The sequence below is a fragment of the Syngnathus acus genome, chromosome 15 (genome assembly GCF_901709675.1).
Source record: "Syngnathus acus chromosome 15, fSynAcu1.2, whole genome shotgun sequence".
In the NCBI taxonomy this organism is placed as follows: domain Eukaryota; kingdom Metazoa; phylum Chordata; class Actinopteri; order Syngnathiformes; family Syngnathidae; genus Syngnathus; species Syngnathus acus.
The window spans coordinates 12742672-12760575 of NC_051100.1; the positions used below are offsets into that span (position 1 = coordinate 12742672).

A 17904-nucleotide genomic window follows, 5' to 3' on the forward strand; every position below is an offset into this window, starting at 1 on the left:
CGTTTGTGTTTATGTCACGTTAGCATACCGTATCGTTTAGCCTGTTGTTGCTCGTTCATGTCTGTTCTTGGTGTTGGGTTTTGTCAAATAAATTTCCCCCAAAATACGACTAATACTCCGGAGCGACTTATATATGTTTTTATTTTCACTTTATTGTGCATTTTATGTCTGATGCGACGTATATTCCGGAGCGACTTTTAGTCCAAAAAATACGGTATGTGCCTTCTTATTTTTACTTTGTGTATTGTTTCCTTGAATGTTTTATTTGTCTGTGGACCAATTGGGTGTAATATGTCTTGTCTCCACCGTGGGATAGTAGGAAACGCAATTTCGATCTCTTTGTATGTCTTGACATGTGAAGAAATTGACAATAAAGCAGACTTTGACTTTGATAATGCGTTACAGTAGTCCAGGCGCGACATAATAAACGCATGTATAATAGTTTCCGCATCACCAGTAGCGAGAGCCAGTAGACCGAGATAGCTTGGGACGGCTATACGTCTTGATTGGCTCATCGCGGTTAGCAAGCCGCTTGGGGCTTATGCTAACGGGGCTAGCGGGCTGACTACAGTCTGCATCTGTGTCCGCCACATCTAGTGTTATCGCACTATTCTGCTCTAGCTGGCGGACACGTCCCTCTAGCAGGGACAACCTATCTAAGAGAAGGGTGCAATTGGTGCACAAAGCCGTACAAACCTCTTGATCCGCAGCCATGCTTACGTGTCCGATGATCGACGGTAGACAAACAGCCACGAAGCCTCCGCTAAGAGCCAAACAGTGACGTGGTTGAAATGGCAGGGATTGACGGTCCGCGACTTTCAACAATAGTAAACTCCCAAAAGTGGAGTAAAAAACATAAAAAGCGCGAAAGAACTAGAAAAACATATAGAAATGTTGGAATGTAGATCGTCTCTCTCGTGACGCTGCGGCGCTCTACGTGGCAAACCGGAAGTATGATTCAAAGTGAGGTTAAAAAGATAGAAAATAACGAAAAGTAGGAGAGAGCGAGTCACCGAGGTGGCCATCCGCGGTGCCATCTTATGATGTAATGATATAAACCAATGCAGCTATACAATAACTCTGCTGCAAACACAGGTTAACGCACATGGGTCGAAAACCTGCTTAAATTCTACTTTGCACAAAGAAATAAACTCCCCGTCAGGGAATCGAACCCCGGTCTTCCGCATGACAGGCGGAGATACTCTCCACTATACTAACGAGGACTGTTCTGTGTAGAGGGGCAATTTGCTACTTGGCGGGAGAAAGGAAAGGTGGGTGGGGGGGGGGGACGAGAACGCTCACGGAACACATGCGCGCGTAACTATTATGTGGATTTTAACCGTCTGTAAAGGTTTCTAAAACAGTTCTGAAATGGGGCAATCTGCTGGTCCAGTTCGCATATGCCTGCATTCAAGTTTAGAGAGCACTACCTTTAGGGGGAGTATTAGAGATTAAAGGTGAGGGGGTTATGGTAGGCGGGTTAGCAGGTTAAGGGTTAATTATTAGGGTTTGGTAATTGTTAGGGTTTGAGGGTTAGCGTTAGGGTTTGAAGTTGGGGAATTGGGAGCCTTAGGCCAACCAGATTCCATTTATTCCATAAATCACTGACATTCAGTCTTCAGGTCCATGTCACATGGGCTTCCAATCGGAATGTAACGGGGTCAGCTGGTCTACTATGGGGCTCATTGGTGCAGGGGAATGATTCTCGCCTAGGGTTCTTTGATTACCCGGGTTAAACTCCCGGACGAGCTCTTCTTTGAAACACTGTTGTCTATTGTTGTGTGGACTGTTTGATAGGCCAATGTTACACAGAATGTAACATGGTCTGCGAGCTTTCTTTGAGGCTCGTTGGTCTAGGGCAGGGGTGTCAAACTCATTTTTGTCGCGGGCCACATTGTAGTCAAAGTTTCCCTCGACGGGCCATTATGACTGTCAACCCAAATAAATAAACGGTTCATATTATATACAGTATAAGCTACAAAACAAACTGACAAATAATTGTTTTTCAAATCAGACTAGTGGAAACTTTTCAAATATTTCAAAAATAATTTTAAGAAGATTCTTAAAAGTTACGACAATTTGCAATTTTAGTATGACGTAAATTTAATGCACAATTTGTCGTCGCGGGCCACAGAAAATGATACGGTGGGCCATAACTGGCCCCCGGGCCTCGAGTTTGACACCGGTGGTCTAGGGGTATGAATCTTGCTTTGGGTGTGAGAGGTCGAGGGTTCAACTCCCAGATGATCCCTTTGTTAAAACATTGCTGCTGATCAACTAGCCCCATTTCATCTGAGGTGCATGTCACATGGGCTGTCAATTGAAACAAAACGGGTTGAGTTAATTTACCTTGAGTCTCTTAAATCTGTTGTTTTGATTCTCATCACTTGAATCCGCCGTCATGTGTCATCCATTGCGCCACTCACCCTACAAGACTGTATCGACTGTAAACTTGTGTGGAAAACTGTCATTGTCCAAAGGAAGGCTGTTTAGCAACAGTGACCAGCAGACAAATTCAACAAGGTAGTTTGATTATACCATAATCCGGATTTGAATCGCACTCAACCATTAGCCACTACACGATCATGGCCTGTATGCAGTAGCGTAGTTGTGCATCTTGGCCATGATCGTATAGTGGTTAGTACTCTGCGTTGTGGCCGCAGCAACCCCGGTTCGAATCCGGGTCATGGCATGCTCAAATTACTGCGTGGAATTTGTCCCTTGCTCACTATTGCTAAGCAGCTAACTTTTGGACAATGACGATTTTCCACACGTTTGCGGTCAATAGAAAATTGACCTACAAACTTGTAGGGCGAGTGGCACAATGAATAAAGCATCATGGCATGTTCAAATAATGTCACCCATTTTTATTTATTTTTTCATTTTTGCAAAAGTGTTACACACAAGCTTACAAGACACATATTCCCGTGGGGCTCATGGAGCAATGGATAACGCAGCTGTCTACAGATCAGAAGATTCCAGGACTCCTGGCCAGCTCACATGCCATTTTGTGGTCAACATTAGCTATGTGTAATTTATGTGAACTTTTGGGTTGAAGTAACTCACAGACACTGTCAACAAATAGCCTTTTCAATTTTGTCTCATCTCAAGTCTTAGGGATCATCGGATCTGCGTAGTTATTGGATAGTTCCACCAACATTTTAACATCAACATTCTTTCATGGTCTGCCTGGGTGTCGTGGCTGAAGATCCTAGAGAAAAGACCCTAAACATGCAACTGCATATTGGCCATAATATAGCATTGAGGCGGCTGCAATCCCAGTTTGAATCTGGTTAATAGCAGAATAAACTTGTTGCAGTTATTTTTTATTCACCCTAAACAGTCTTACGTTGGACCATGACAAATTTACATACACACAAGCTTACAGAAAATGACAACTTCCCGTGGGGCTAGTGGGTTGTTCCTTGCTCTGAACGGACAGCCAAAACGATTCCTAACACTTACTAATCAAGTCCTAACCAATTCCTGTGTGTGTATGGGGGGGCAAAGGAACCAATCAGATGGCCCGAATCCATGCATGGCGGATGACGGCAGTGATCAACACAGTGATATTTGAGAAGTGAAATGAAGTTTATAGGATTTGCAGACAGTGTGCAATCATTATTTAAACAAAAGTAGGCAGATGCATACAATTGGAAACCCCAACAGAAAAATGACATCAATATTTAGTAGATCCTCCTTTTGCAGAAATGACAGCCTCTAAACCAGTGGTTCTTAACCTGGATTCGGTCAAACTCTAGGGGTTCGGTGAGTCGGTCTCAGGGGTTCAGCAGAGCCTCCACTGCGGAGGTCCGAACACACCTGATTTATAAATTTGTGATAGCGCATATCTGAACTGGTCTCGCAAAGGCAACACAGAAGTCACACTGATTTGCTGGTATGTCATTTGTCGTGAATCCATGCATTGTGTTGGTTTTAATCTTTGAACAAGGTGGTGTTCATGCACGGCTCATGTTGTGCGGCAGTAAAAAACATCTATGTCTTGAATTTGAAAAAAAAAAAAAAAATCACTAAAGAGGGGCTCGGTTATTGCACATAAGAAACTGGTGGGATCCGGTACCTCCAACAAGGTTAAGAACCACTGCTCTAGACACTTGCTATAGTTTCCAATGGGAGTCTGGATTCAGGTTGAAGGTATATTTGACCATTCTTCTTGACAAATCTGCAAATCCTATAAACTTAATTTCACTTCTCAAATATCACTGTGTCTGTTTGCTATATGATATATTTAACTGAAATTGCTGATGCGATCAGCCAATGATTTATAAATGAAAATCTTGAAAATGGTGAGGGGTGCCCAAACAGGTGAGAAGTTCGGTCATCCGGGAGAGACTCGGAGTAGAGTCGCTACTCCTCCACGTTGAGAGGAGCCAGATGAGGTGGCTCGGGCATCTCATCAGGATGCCTCCTGGACGCCTCCCTGGGGAGGTGTTCCGGGCATGTCCCACCGGTAGGAGACCCCGGGGACGACTCAGGACGCGCTGGAGAGACTATGTCTCTCGGCTGGCCTGGGAACGCCTTGGGATCCCCCGGGATGAGCTAGATGAAGTAGCTGGGGAGAGGGAAGTCTGGGAGTCCCTCCTGAAGCTGCTGCCCCCGCGACCCGACCCCGGATAAGCGGAAGAAGATGGATGGATGGATGGATGGATGGATGGGTGCCCAAACATTTGCATACGACTGTATATGACCAAACATTTGAGGTCCAACCGAGACTTGAACTGAGATCACTGGATTCAGAGCCCTAGCTGAGCTCAAGATAACTACTTCGAACCAGATCTGACAATTCATGATGTTATGGATTAAAGCTGTCTTCACGTTAAGAAGAATTGAACGGATTTAAAGAATGACTACGATAGGGAAATAAAGAAAAATTAAAGTTCTAATTACTGCAAATAAAACCATGCTCAACATAGTTAATACGAAATAATTGATAACCGAATTAAGGATTAAGAAGAAATTTAATGAATAGGGGGCGGCTCGGTGGCGCACTGGGTAGCACGCCCGCCTCACAGTTAGGAGGGTGCGGGTTCGATTCCACCTCTGGCCCTCCCTGTGTGGAGTTTGCATGTTCTCCCCGGGCCCGCGTGGGTTTTCTCCGGGCACTCCGGTTTCCTCCCACATCCCAAAAACATGCTTGGTAGGCCGATTGAAGACTCCAAATTGTCCCTAGGTGCGAGTGCAAATGGTTGTTTGTCTCTGTGTGCCCTGCGATCGGCTGGCAACCGGTTCAGGGTGTCCCCCACCTACTGCCCGATGACGGCTGGGATAGGCTCCAGCACTCCCGCGACCCCCGTGGGGACTAAGCGGTTCAGAAAATGGATGGATGGATTAATGAATAGGCAAGAAAAAGAATGACAAGTCTCAATAGTTCAAACGCCAACAATTCCACTCGCCAAACTCAGAGCAAAAAAAGAGACAAAGGGTCTAAAATGCTAATTGGTTGGAGTGAGTTCTCCTTTGTTCCAAAATTCGAATTCTGTTTTAATAGATAGGCAGCCTTCTGGAGGAGGACCACGCCTTGAAAATGGCATCTCCCTTTCCTGCTGGCCCGAAGTCCTCTCTCCTAGCCTATCTATCAGCTTAAAATTTGACAAAGTCCAATTCGAAGACTGTAGAAATTCATTTTAGTAGATTTTGGTCAAATCTCAAAAAGAATGAAAAATCCATCTTCATTTTAAGGCGTTCTTGGCTCCGGGCACGCAGTGCCAGCGTACCGGCGAGGGAGAACCCTTTTCCTGTCCTCATTGATATGGAATGCCTAGTATGAACTAATTTTCGCAGTTAACACTGCGTTAATTTGACAATAAAGGAATTCATTTCAATCTCGACTGCGTAATTTGTGAGAGTGCGGAACTGCGTCCGTGCTCTCCCTGATTCGATTGAACTTCAGCTGTCGGAAAACTGCCTCGTCGGCTGGTGTCTCGACTGCTCTCCCTTGCCCTCACAAACCTGACAGGGAGCTGTATGGCTGCAGACTGGTTGTTGGTCTCTTTTCTGCTGGTCTCGAGAACTTCGGCCAGCTTCGTCAGGACTGGGTCGTGGCGGCATCTGTAGCGTGCCTGTGTCAGTGCAGCCTGCCAGTAGGTGCTGTAGGCTGGCGTTAGGTGCGCTGCACAGGGGTCCCCCTCTTTGTGGCCTTGGACCAGAATCGTGGAGGCTCTCTCCAGCCAAGCCCCGCTCTCCCTTCTTTCACCTTGCCAATTCTTTCCTGATGTTGAAGCCTGCCGATAGCGCCACGAGTGCATTTCGCACAGTAGGATCCAAGGATCCTTTTAGCTCAAGAACGAACCTGGCCTTCTACTCATAGCCCAAGGTATGGACAGGATCGGCAGTTGCAGCGCGGTTGCCCCGAACAAGCCTGTGTCAGAGAAACCTTTCTGTAGACCTAGCCATTTCCGAATGTAGGAGTTGGCTTAGTCTGTCCAGCCCATTCGCTGTTGATGTTGCTCATCTTCAGTGGCCACATGGCCCTTTGGTACAATGTGAAGTTGTAGCATCGCAATTTTTGCTTTCCGGGTAGCTGGCTCTTGTCGATGATTGCAAGGCCTTCTGCGTGTTGTTTCTTGTTTGTTACATTATAAACAAGGCGGTGTCGGACAGCACTAACCTGGTTGCTGGTGGGGAAACCAGCTATGTAGCCTCCGATTCCAAAGTTTTAATATAATTGTCAAGAGAATTCCATGCAGTAGCCCAGGAATTAGGTAGTGTGGCCGAGCCTAAGCCGTTGTTTATTTAAGCTCCAGTCACTCCTGACTTGTGGGTTAAAATCCCACCACAGCCACTTCTGCATCAATTCAGGTCTGGTCTTTTTGCCGAAATCCTGTCAGTGCAGCCGTAAAGTATCAAGACCCTTCAAAGGTTTTTGCGAAATATCAATCTTTGCCTTTTATTCTAACCTGGAGTACCCATTTAATAGGTAACTACACTGTGTATTTGGACTGAGAATGGTGAAAGAAGGCACATATATCCCTCACAAACTGTATGGATTGAGGATGGGTGGTCGACTTCCATGCAGCACAACCAACGCGTGGAAAATATTATGCGCACGACATTTCTTCTCAAAAGCATTACTTGAAAGAAGGTCCAAAGCAGACAAACTCCAAATAGCAGAGGATGGTTTCGATCCATCGACCTCTGGGTTATGGGCCCAGCACGCTCCCGCTGCGCCACTCTGCTGCTCAGTGCTAGAAATTCATCAAGTCCTCTAATCCAGTGGTCCCCAACCACCGGGCCGCGAACCGGTACCGGTCCGTGGGTCACTTGGTACCGGGCCGCCAAGCCGCACAGGAAAAAAAAAATATATATACTATATATATATCTTTTTTTTTTTTCATTGACGATCAATTCATTCAGGTTAAGACGCTCGTCCCGGTCACGTGACATGTTTCCCCAGTCGAGCCCGCAAAGCTAGCAAAATGAGTAAGAATTTATTTTGAAAAATATAAAAAATTTGGCGAATCTCTCCCAATTACATCTGTCGGTGCATCTGAAAAATAAGGACTCTTGACACAGGGCGCTCGTCTCGGTCACGTGACATGTCACCACAGTCAAGCCTGCGAGGCAAGCAAAAATGAGCAAGAAACAGAGAAGTTTGGAAAGCTTCTTCGGAAAGGGAAAAACGTCCAATGAGGACACTGAAGAAGAAGAGGCTACGACTTTTAAGAAAAGGAAAGCTGCATTTAAAAGAACATTTCTGGAGTCCTACTTAAAATATGGATTTATCGCCACAGGTGACTCTGACGCGCCAAGTGCACTCCGCATATGTGGCGAAAGGCTAGCTAATGAGGCAATGAAGCCTTCAAACCTGCTTCGGCACATGGAGACCAAGCATCCTGCATTTAAAGACAAACCTTAACCACTTCGGGTGTCATTGTCTCCGATTACGCCTAGATGGGAACGGCTCATTTCTGAGAAAAGAGCTCGGTGCTCCCACTAATTCAACGTTTTATTTTTATGTGGTTTATATTTGGTTTTATGCCAGTCGTATCATTTTATTTCATCCTATTTATATATATAAATATTTAAATAATAAATATATAAATATATTTATTTATATAAAGGCCGGTCCGCGAAAATATTTCTGACACGTAACCGGTCCGTGGTGCAAAAAAGGTTGGGGACCACTGCTCTAATCGGCAAACAAGTATTCGGTTCCAACTCGCAACTGGATTCTGATTGTCACTCATATTGTTCATTACATTATGAACAAAGCTCAGTCGGGCAGCGCTAACCCGGATGCTGGTGCTCTTTTTGGCGCAGCTGTTGTACATATGATGAACCTGGAAAGTTCATCTGGACTACCCTTTTAATAGGTACACTGTAAAAAAAAATCCGTTGTTTTTACAGAATAAAACTGGCAGCGGGGGTTACCAGAATAATCCTGTAAAATGTACAGTCAACATGTAAACGATTTTACAGAGCAACCTGTAAATCATACAGTTTTAAACTGTTATAATTTACAAAAAGTACAATCTACATTGGTAGATTTAACAGCTATGTTCTGCTGAATAAGCATGAATATGCAGCTATATAACTAATAATTTTAGTAAAATTTGCAATGAATTGATGTCAATTCTACATCCAATCTCATTCAACTTTACTGAAAAACCCCAAGTACATAACATAAATTTGCAGTAATAATTGTAGATTAAAAATGCAGTTTGACTGAATTTTTCTGCATGTTTAACTCAAATATTGATTCAAATATAATTATTTTTTTAGTATTAACAACTATATTTTACAGTCAAAGCAACAGCTTTATAGGCTCACTGAATTTACTCAATTACGTTTTAATAAGCATAAAATCCTGTTCTGTTAAGTGTATCTTATATCAATCTAAAACTGAAAAGTAAAATTTAATTTTAAATGCACCGCCCTCAACATATGTGTAAGTGTTTAACCAATAACATGTAATTTAGTGAAAAGCCACAAGTTATACCCTGAGTTACCTTGCTGAGATAAAAAAAAAAAAAAAAAAAAATTACGTGTGTCTACAGAAGTTTATTAAACTCAAAGAAGTGAAGAAAATAATCTGTCCTCACTCAAGACACATTCGTATCATCGTATAAACATTAGAACAGAGTATGACAATTAAGTGAACCCTTCTCCTTAATTGTCTTACGGATAATGGAGACATTTTTTTTACTCTCAAATATATATTTGTAAATGTAATTGTAGCCGATATAAAGCATAAAATCTTGTTTTAGGACTGAAACATCTCAAATATAAACAGAAATGCCATACATAAATATGCATGCTACCATTATTGCTCAGCTTAAACTGTTTCTTTACAGTCAAAACAGATCAAATAATCCTTAGGCTATTTAATATGAACTCTAAGACATTTAAATAGAGTTTACCAAAAATGTAAACCATCAAACCAAACTGTTCATCTGACCAGGTTTAGCATTTGAACTTATATCTTAACAGTTGTTGTGTTTAAAACAGAACATCTAGAAAAATTGCTTCGTTCAAGGGAATTCTTTTTTTCAAAGCAGTGAACAAAATGATCTGTCCATATTCACATCACATACATTTTTTCCAAACAAGAACCTCACAAATAATAAAATGGAGAGAATATGACAGATTTAGGATCATGCTAGTAGAACTGAAATATAGAGCGTGTAACAAAGGGAATAGACTTCTTATTAAAGTTGTCTTGTTACATTTTCTTTAAATCTGGCTTTTATTTTTTTTAGGTAACTTATTATTCGAATCCTCAAAAGGTAATCATTTCCTCACTAGCGTGTATGCTCTCGTATCTAAACTAGTTCCCTCACATCGAGTAACAAAATACTTGTAAATGACACAAACAAAAAAAATACTGGTCTACAAATACAGTCTACAAACTCGATAACAAGAGAGAGCCGAAGCAAACCTTTAAAATGACGTGCCACAAATCTCACTCTTTTAAGTCCATGTTCAGACATCACGCCACTCATGATCCGAAAGCTCCTGAATCAAGGTGATGACTCGAGGGTTCACATGAAGACGGGATGTGCTTGTCTTCTCCACTTTAGTGCCCTTCTCTGGGTTGATGGAGAAAAAACATCTATGGAAATATGAGAAAAACAGACAATTGTATTCATAAAATAGCTTCACTGACAAATAGAAAATGATTGGCTACTCTCAAAACAGTAATTGACAAGTCATCTAAACCTGAGTCATGCTTGCAGTAATTTAAGGGCGTTTTCACATGCGTGGCCGTGCCCGAAACCAGCCAGAGAAAAATGAAATTTTTTTCTGTTCACATGGTGTCTTAGTCCTTACCAGGTCCGTACTGGACCTGAGTGACTGACTGGACCAAAACAGCAGGCAGCGGTATACAAACATTCTGTAGCAATCCAACAAACAAGAGAGTGAGAAGTACAGACGTAATAAAACGAGTGACGGCCTAGAATGACAACAAACGAAGAACTTGTTAGCAACAAGAGGCAAGAAGAGTGTTGTTACTAAACATGATGGCCCGTTCGAATTAAGATGTTGAAAACGATGCCTTGTTCATCCAGCGAGTTATCCGGTCACAAATTTGAGCCCGTAGAGCAAGGATGCTGCGTTGTTTTGGTCTGTTTATGGTCGCGTGGCGACGGTGACGTCACCGCCGCCTGGAGCCTGCGTCTGGTCTGGAGTACGGCCAGAGTCCGGTTTGTGTTCACATGATCCGTATCCACTCGTACCCGGACTCCGATACGACCTCCAAGGAAGGTTTCTCTGGCCCTATCCTGGCACGGTCCAGATTGTGTTCACATGGTACGAAACAAGTGGATTTTGAGCAAATATCATACCCAAATACGGATTTGAGTCCCTTGTGAAAACGCCCTAAGATTCATATCAGTTCACTTTGGTAAAATCCATCAATCAAAAAGGACATACCTCTGCAGAAACTCCAGGGTTGATGCCAGCGCTGTAGGGTAATGGATGTTAAAGCAATAATAGCTTCCAAACAGCATGCACAGGGCAGAGATGAAGAAGGGGATGTTGTCACATACGATGTTTTGATCCACACTCAACATGAACCGTCTTGAAGAAAAGCAGGATCGTCCTAAATACAAAAAAAGAAGAAGAAAAAAAAAAGGGGGAAAAAAAGAAAGGTTCAAACAAAATGTAGCCAGGCTGGCATTACTGAACACTTTAAGAAAACATTGAGCATATATGCTTCTCAACCGTCACGGTTAATTTACTTACTGTAAGTAGACAAAATTTAAGGCCACTTGACTAATATTCTTACACAACCAACAACACTGTGTAAAATCGATTTATCTTCAAATAGATTAAGCAAAAGAGAAAGATAAAAAGTGTAATATTAAATGTAAGAGATAATTATAAGAAAGAAATGTGAACTTACCACACACAACAATGGTGGGTGTCAAGGGAATCTGATCCATCTGTACTTCCACAGCCAGGCATGTGTCCTCCACATGATAGAACATCGCATCTTCCTTCTCATCAAAGTAGGACAGGAGAAGCAGCACCATCTCCTTAACATCTTCAGAGCAACCATTTAGCTCTCCCCTCATCATTTTTAACTTTGTGAGAGACTGAAGGAACCTTTTGTTCTTGGTGACACAGACCATATTCATGTAATTCAGGAGCCTTTTCCCCTTCAGATCTACATTCCGCGTGAAGGTTTCTTTGAGACTGATTCCGTTAAGCTCCTGAAAGTGAACCGTCATGCCAAGTTCATTGAACAAAAATGGCCACTCTTCAAGGAGGTATTTGAGATTTTTCCCCTCGTTGATTTGTTTACGTTGTGTGTAGAAAGTCATCTTCATCAGACGTTTGACTTCTTCTGTATTTGCATCAGTTTGCTGAGACATCCTCTTCAATTTCTCTTTCTTCTCCTGCTGAGTCTCTGGGGTCTCTCCAAGAGGCAAGAATTTCATATCCCATTTAATACACCCATACGTATCCCTGATTGCTGCTCTCTGCTCTATAGCGACTTCCTCTGTGTCTGAATCTTCAGTGCGATGCTTTCTTTTTCTTATTTTTGGAGTCGTAGATCGCCTCGCATTCTCGATCCTATTTTGCATTTGCTTGGCTAGAGAATGATAACCTGGCCCAATAACGTCACCTTCTATGACATCTTGTAAAGATTTAGGATATTTTGCCACCATCTTTTGAGCAACTGCAGTAGTGTGCTTATTACTTATGCAAGACTTTTTTTGCATCATCTCACGGACCACAATTCTGACCATCTCCCTCCTTAGTCGTGGACTTGGTCGTTTTCCTCTTTCTAGTGACTGCATCAGTTCCTCTGAGAACTTGTCCCATGGTATGATGAAGTAATTTACCCAGTCTATGTCAGGGCTTGGACAGCTGTTTGAAGAGGTTGAGGTTGAACTTAGGGGTGAACCCGAAGGCAAAGATGTGGGAGGTCCCGGAGAGGCACAAACCGATGAGCTGCTTGTTTCAGGAGTCTGGCCTGTAAAACCACACACAAAGTGTTATTTGTTACACAATACAAATGTTTATGTTTCAAGTGGGCTACTTTAGAAAGGGCTTCTTCCTGTAGTGCAAAACCTGACTTACATCTCAGCTTCCAAGTTGCAAGGACTTTTCTGGCTTGTATCGGCCTCAATGCAGACAGTAAATCTGCCTCCTCAATGAACTGAAAATCATCATAAGTCTCTACACCAAGGGATTGTAAGGTTTCCTCTAGAATGTCTTTTGTCATCTCTGGAAGGTCAGGTAAGACCTCATTGATAGCGCTGCGTATAAACGTTTGCTCCAAGTCCATCATTTCTGCAGGCAAGAAAGAATTATTTCACATTGCAAGATGGCAAGTAAAAGAAGACTATTAATTAATCATTGAGTCAAGTAACACATAGCCTATACAAAAAAGTAACTTCTTAGAAGGAGCAAACTGCTAACTTTTTCCCCCCCAGCCATTGTTATTTTATCTCAACATACATGTGCATTTTATTGTGGTTTCCCCACCAAACAAGTCAAGACAATGCTTATTTTGACAACACACTATGTTTTAGTGGAATGACTTGGTGCCCGTTAATAATGTATGATGGCAACGGATAAAAATCTGCTAAGTTGTCAATGTTAACACACTCAAATCATTTTGAGCAAACTAAGCTGACAAATAACATGGACTAATGTTGGAGAAAAGGCCACATTTTCCCTCCCTTTTTAATTTTAGATGGAGAAAAAAAATGGACAAAAGCACAGTTTAAGTTCGCGATGAAAACTCACAAAATGCCCGCTTGTTGTAAGCGCGAAATACACTTGGAAAAAAAAAAAACGTCGACGTCTTTAGCTAGCTTGGCTGTACATACACAAAAACGCCTTTTGCACAATCGCAAAGTCCAATGAAAAATCCGAACATAAGGATTTCGACCATAGAAAGATTTCAGTGGTACGTTTGTTTTAGCAATAAACAAGCTGAATAACAAAATGCTAGCTAAGAGTCAGCTCCAATTTACACGTGTGTGCGGGCGCATGCACGTGTGTGTGTGTGTGTGTGTGCGTGCTTGTGCGTTTTGGTGATAAACAATTAGCTAAGCTAAGTATACCCAAAAACTGCCAAAAGTCGAGTTAGCCCCGCTAGTCAGCGTTATAACAGCGGTCATAAACAGAGCTAGTGTATATATATATTTTTTAATCTTAGGTGACTTCAGTGGTTGAGCAGAACAATTTCAAACAACGTCAATTTTAAGCTTACCAGTATTACATGTCACGGTCCTCTGCCTTATCATGTAATCGCAGCTCCAAGTTTTGTTTTCTTTCGCAGCTCCAAGTTGTAGCAGCACGAACCGAGGGCGTCAGTGTAGTAGACTTGCACTTGCCTGAAATGGCGGGCTGGGCACGCACGAGCCGTTAAACTTTGAAAAGCGCGTACTGCAACCTCTCGCGATGGTGGTGCAATGAAATAAATGATTTTCCACAGTGGGTGTTATCCAATTACAGTGTTATTAGCCATAATTACATAACCGTCCATGGTGCACTTACCTCGAGAAAACAACATTAATGAAAACATTACACTTAATTTAAATACAGTCTTTTACATTTTTTTCAGTAATATTTTAGTTTAACACTGTGGTGATGTTTGAAACACATAAGATCTTTTGTCACTAAATGATAAAATTGTTTAATTTTTCAAATATACAAACTACAAGCCTCTTAATTTATTTCATGAAACATATTTCATGAAATATATTAAGAGTTACGAATCACGAATGGTCAAAGCTGGCCTGCCATGAGGTTCTGTTTTCCAAATAAATAAATCAGGTAATGAAAATAAGAAATCATGGTGTATGCTGTTTGTTGTTGTTCTTTGCAAAAGGAAAAGTGAAAGGGAATTGGTAGCTATCATTTTGCATACAAACAATGCAACACAACACTGACCCATGGCCCCCAATTACTTTTTAAGTTTTGGCCTGGTGAAAAGTTTGGACAATCTCCATTTGTAATCCTTCAACTTTACAGCTGTAACCTATTTATTTTCTCTTAAAGTAGTTTGCAATGTGCGTTATACAAATGATAAGGCTATATGGTTTCTTTCTGTAAAAATCAAATAACTTGACAAAAAATGACCATTATTTTAACACTGGCATTTCGTAGTTTTAACTGTACTGTATTGTTTTTTTTGTATTACAGGTTTTCTTAGTTAAGGTTACAACAGTATGTAGATTCTACAAAGAAATGTGATTATGTGAACATATTTTTACTTTAAAATTAACAGTTAGGTTTAGTTCTGTATTTAACAAAGTATTACAGTCAATTGAACATTGTTTCGTTGTTTTACTGTTTACATGTTTTTGCTGTCACGATTTTACAGCACTTTACTGTCAATGTTACAATCTTTTTTTACAGTGTACCTACACTGTGTAGTTGGATAGAGACTGCTGAAAGGGGGCACATATATGCCTCGTGAACTACATGCATTACTGCGAGTGAAGAAGAGTGAACAAATAAGTCGGCAGACAAGTTTGCCGATTTATTAGTGCCCAGAAGAGCAGCACTCTGTTCCGTACTGTAACCTGTTGGGTTTGTTCCCAGTTCTTTATCCTTAATGCTCGATATGCTAACAGTAATTACCAAGAGGCAGCCTTCACAGTTTAACTATTTAATGTATGCCAAAATGATCGATGCACAGCTGTGGAGCCCTTTCTGCGAGATGCGGAAGAAGGTCCCTCTCCCAGCGCCAAGGTTCCTGCTCTTATACTACTCTGGGCCGCGACTCTGCCTAGCCTGTGTGATAATGTGTGACCTTGTAGTCTTAACTGAGAGCGACTTCTACATATGTGCAAAGGGTGTCATAGAGTAGAGAAAGTGAATAAAGCAAGAGAAGGGTTACAGCGATATAACGGCATAGCTCAAGCTACCTAGCTAATCACGTGCCAAAGAGGCCTATTCTAACAAACCGTTGGTGAGAATGGGTAGACAGGGAATACTGTAAGCGAGTCCGTCACTCGTATACTCAATCGCTTCTCGGCCTTTTGGCTAAGATCAAGTGTAGTATCTGTTCTTGGGTTTGGGGGATTAAGAGAGCTGACCATAGAAGAGAGAATTTTAACCATAAAAGTGGTGATTTTACCCTTGCTTTTACTAATCAGTTCTGTTTTCATCCCAACAATGAAGGTGCTTTTAGAGTTGGACCGAGCCATTTTTTACTTCATCTGGAAATCCAAGTTGGAGAGACTGAAGAGGGACACCATGAAGAAAAACAAAAAGAAGGGAGGAAAAGGAGTGCCGGACTTAAAGCTCTTCCTCGGAAGCAGATATGTTGCCCTGCACCTGCGAAGTGCGCTCGTTACACCAAATGCACCGAAAAGCCAAGCAATGACACGATTCTGGATGGGCTCATACCTCCGGAAACTAAAGCTAATAACCACCGACCAAAGAATTCCTGTCTTTTAACCTGCCACCTTCTTATTCCTTAATCAAGAAGTTTTTGAAGAACTTTAAATTAGAGCAAGAAAATAGTGAAATTTTAACAAATCACAGATCTATGATCTCTGTCGTACAGGAGCGGGAAGCGGTGTGTCCAGTGCGCGGGCCTGCATTCAGCGAGCCCACAACAGTTTGGCGCAACGTCAACCACCCCGCCCTCTCGAAACAAACTTCGGGACCTGTCATGGATGGTGGCCCATGATGTCCTCCCAGTCAGGTCCGTTATGCACTCTCGGGGCATGTCAGCGCTCTCAACGTGCCCCTGATCTGGCTGTGGCACCCAGGAGTCGGTGTGGCACCTGTTCTGGTAGTGCAGGGCTGCCGTAGACCTGTGGGCGACCTGCAATTCCCAGCAAGGGAAGCGCTGAATGCAGACCTTGTACTCTATGGGGTGAGCCCGTTGAAAATCAAGCAAGAAGACTTTACAAAGCAGTCGCTGACCTTTGCTGCCATCAAAGACGCCATGTGGACTTCCAGAAACTTGCTGGTAAGGAAGCACAGACAGATCCCCCCACCCCCCAGCCCGTGGCTGTGCTCCAAATGGCTGCAGCAACTCTCACAGCTGCACACGGCAAGCCTAGGAGACATCGACTTGGTATTGCAGTACCTCCAGGAACGGTGCACCCTCTCTACTGGTCAAATCAATAGTTCATATGTCAGAAAACCATTTCAATCCGTTCGCTTCATTCTTACAGGATTAAGCAGTCAATTATGACTTGATGGGGTCTGATCTAAATGTAAGATGTTAGGATTTGAGGCTTTCCCACCAAACGGTTTGCAAATAGGTTCATTTCTCGAGGCTTCATGTGCACACAAACCCCTCTGCTGGTCAAAAGGAGTAGTTTATTCCATTAATGAGAATTACATTCACCTTTATATTTTGCTTCATTTAGCCTGATCAAAATGAATAAAACTTCTCTCTGTATGTGCATTTACGTGTAACATTGAAGGAGGTGGACGTGTGTTTCAATATGTAAATAAATGCCATCGTTGTCTTTTAAGAAGCTAAAAGTTGATGGAACACATTTCTTTTTGTAGGGATGCTGTGTTTTAACAAGGAAAGACTGATGTGCTTATGGATGAAGATGACTTGTATTTGTTATTGTGCTTGTGAACAGTAAAGAGGAGTGCTTGTGCAATTGAGGGGGATGGTTATTGGTTTTTATTCAAAAACAATATTTTTTGCCAAATTACAATAGACTGACATGTGCCCATTCAAATGGGTACCACGAGAAATTAAACTGCATTGATAAACGAGGTCTTAAACGTGATTGTCTGTCTGCACTCAGCATAATTTCTCTGTTTATGTGAACATGTTCACATATGTGTCGGTATGAATTATGTGACAGTATGACTGTTGCACGGAGTATGATATAGGCAGTTATCGGTTGCGATATTGATATTTTAACAGAGAAAGAAAACTCCGCTTTCGCAGAGCATCAAAAAATTGAGATAGATTCTTATTGTTCCTCCCCACGGAAATATTGAGTAAAAGGCCAAAGATTTATTCGATCTGAAGAGAAATAAGAGTGAGCTGATAATATGGGGAAAAGTTTATGTTTAATGTATCATGATATAGTGAGAGCCCTTCTGGTTGCTAGCAGGTCTTTATTCTCCCGCCCTAGAAAGGCTAAGAACATCAAGCCCGGGTGGAATAAATGGGTAGCTGGCCACCATGCAGAGGCCAATGAGGCCCACAAGGCTTGGGTAATAGCTGGTTGGCCCAGACAGGGACCAGTCCTTGAATATAAAAAGAAAATGAATGCCAAGTACAAATATGCATTACGGTACATAAATAAGCAAGAGCATGCCCTAAGTGCTCACTCTATGGCTGATAATCTGCTTAATAATGATGTAATTAATTTTTGGAAAGAGGTAAAATCCCTGAACAGGGCTAAAGCAGCTCTCCCATGTAACATAGAGGGGGTAACAGATCGTGTGAGCATCGCTGACCTCTGGAGGCAGCATTATTCAGCACTATTT

The 17904-nt window shown here is 42.2% G+C and overlaps 3 non-coding genes and 1 pseudogene across 3 annotated transcripts; 2 read left to right on the forward strand and 2 right to left on the reverse strand.

The window, feature by feature from the left end:
* Window positions 1-1151: 1151 nt before the first annotated feature.
* Window positions 1152-1223, reverse strand: trnad-guc. The gene has a single exon. It is a non-coding gene; the product is annotated as a tRNA-Asp (tRNA).
* Window positions 1224-2620: 1397 nt separating this feature from the next.
* Window positions 2621-2692, forward strand: trnah-gug. The gene has a single exon. It is a non-coding gene; the product is annotated as a tRNA-His (tRNA).
* A 12759-nt stretch (window positions 2693-15451) lies between these two features.
* Window positions 15452-15601, forward strand: LOC119135288 (annotated as a pseudogene).
* A 1739-nt stretch (window positions 15602-17340) lies between these two features.
* Window positions 17341-17452, reverse strand: LOC119135283. Its single transcript, XR_005100535.1, has one exon. It is a non-coding gene; the product is annotated as a U5 spliceosomal RNA (small nuclear RNA).
* Window positions 17453-17904: the final 452 nt, after the last annotated feature.